Genomic DNA, 2,587 nt, shown 5'->3' with positions numbered 1-2,587 from the left:
CTGTTCTTAGCAATGATGCCAAGACTCCCTCTCACTATCCCCTCCTCTCCCCACCCATCCTGTCCTTCCCCTCTGATTGGCACTGTTGCTCCACGCTACCTCATATCCCAGGGTTCTCGTATGAACCCACTGGCCAATCACAAAATGCGTCCAAAATCTCTCAGGGATCATCCCTTAGGATGAAAAAGAGGTCTGCTGTTCTCCGTGTTTTCTTTTCTTTTCTTAGAAATACAGTGTTTAAGGCTAAATCRCAACTTTCTGGGCACAAAGAAGATTTATAACACACTATAAAATGTTACATTTTGTTAATTATTTTCTTTACTAGAGACAAAAGCTACAGCCAATGACAAATTTTCTTCCTTYATCTACAACAGAAACAAACTCTGTTCAAGTTCAAGGTGTAGTCCTTAAGTGCTCCTTAAGACAGCAAAATAAGGTATCTTGTAAACTTTCATGCGAGCCCCTGTTGTAGCCCATCTGTTTAAAATCACCCTTCCATAAGGCCGTTTGTTCCAACATATGAGCTATTATATCAAGAGTGGAAATATGTATGCCAAGTCTCTGTTTAGTCAAGTGAAAAAATGCTAAATATAAGCAGGAGGACAGCTTCCTGTTTTGAAGTACACCTAGTTTTAAAAGACATGGTTTAAAAATATTTGCACATATACTGTTTATAGGGTTCAAAGTGTTTTTATTGAAGTATCATACAGTACCYCTGTATCCAGTCATTTAGAGCTTATCAAGCAGGAGTGTCTGAATGTGGTTTTTTGGGAGCCACTATCTTACATGTTTTAAAGGTTTCTCTGCTCCAATCCATCTGATTTAAATGAATGGGGGGTTTAAACGGCTTCAACAGAACTTGAAGAGGCAATTTAAACACTGAATTAGGTGTGTTCGAGCAGGCAAACTAGTAAGACTTGCAGAATAGCAGCCCTCAAGGACCAAAATATGGATGAGAGAAGAACACTCCTTTTCTGGTTTGTTGAGCTGTCAGTCAGCTGTGTCTGATGGAGGAAAGAGCGGAAAGTTCCTAAACTTTGTCTTAATAAATAACAGCTAAACTCAGCTGTTTYGAAATTCTTCATCTAGTGGAAACACACAAAATCTGTTTAAGGTAAAGCTACTCAAAGATGAAAGTAGCATTTCTTAAAGAAATGCATATTTTCTACCACCTTGCATGGCAAACTTTCAAACAAATACTGTATGCTTGTGTGATTGTTAGTATTGTGGCTCAGCTTCTACCTCACCAAATTTTAGCTCAAAATCTGTAAAAGTGATCGACTTGTAGCATTTTTGTGTTTTCCAAGGCCACACTGTAGATGGGGAGACCACCTTGAATTGGTTTTACTCCAACAGGTAATCAGCTAAAGTTATTTCAGGGGTGTCAAACTCCTGTCCTCGAGGGCCGCTATCCTGCATGTTTTAGAGGTTTTCTTGCTCCAACACACCAGATTTTGATCGCTGGGTAATTAACAGGCTTCTGCCCAATTTGAAGAGTTAATTCAATCACTGAATCAGGTGTGTTGGAGCTGGAAAACCTCTAAAACATGCAGGATAGCGGCCCTCGAGGACTGGAGTTTGACACCCCCTGTTATACATTAAATGATTACATTCTGAGAGGTTCATTAAAATACGTCAAAATGTTCATGGGATATTTTGCTAACAGACAGACATGTCAACACACAGACCATGTGCGGACAAAAGCTCAGCCTTTATGAACAAAGGGACAAAAGCTTACAATTTTTAGATTTTRAAAACACCAAAGCTTACACGGTTTTTTTTTTTACCAATATTTTTATTCACTAGAGCAAGATAAAGCAGTTACTACGTAACTGTTTTTATGGTTACATTTGTAATGTGATACACAGTATGTATAATGTATGATAATAATTTGTGATATAAATCTTATGRGCTTTTACTGTGATGCAATGTGTGGCTAATTGTATAATTTGTGAGCTTTTGTCTTGCAAGTAAATGGTAGGGACGTGCACACGGAGACAGGCATTTATATGATTTCTGCTATAACAAACATTTGAGAAAAAGCTACAACATATAGAATATTTGAATTAACCATACAGCAGGCTCAGTACAGAAGCAGGCAACTCAGCTAATTATCTAGCTGCTGTTAGCATGCAAGTCTCCCGACATCGGGTGCATTGTCTTGTGTTTATATATTTCACACATCTTCTAATCTCTCTTTCACTCTTTCCCATTACATTTCACTTTTTTCTTCTCTTTCTTTTTCTTCTTTATAAAAAAGTCACTGATGATGAAGAAACTAAGAAACTAATATTCAGTTCTGCTTTCTACTGAAGTGGCTTTATTTAAAAAAAAAAAAAAGCATTCAAGTCTCCCTACATCACTTTACAATAAGAAAAATACCATAGAAAAACAAATTTTCTACTCAAGCATGTTAAATTTATTTTCATTAGATTTCGCTAGTACTTTTTCTATATAGTTATTTAGATCTTCCAACTTTTAAAAAAAAATTCCAACATTTCATTAAACAGACTGCTCTTTTTGTTGATTTAGCTGACAGTGTTGACTTTTGTGCTCTCCTAATCTCCTTATATGAATCTATGCAACT

Source organism: Austrofundulus limnaeus, unplaced genomic scaffold, assembly GCF_001266775.1.
Source record: "Austrofundulus limnaeus strain Quisiro unplaced genomic scaffold, Austrofundulus_limnaeus-1.0 Scaffold757, whole genome shotgun sequence".
NCBI lineage: Eukaryota > Metazoa > Chordata > Actinopteri > Cyprinodontiformes > Rivulidae > Austrofundulus > Austrofundulus limnaeus.
Note: the sequence above shows the minus strand (reverse complement) of the source record.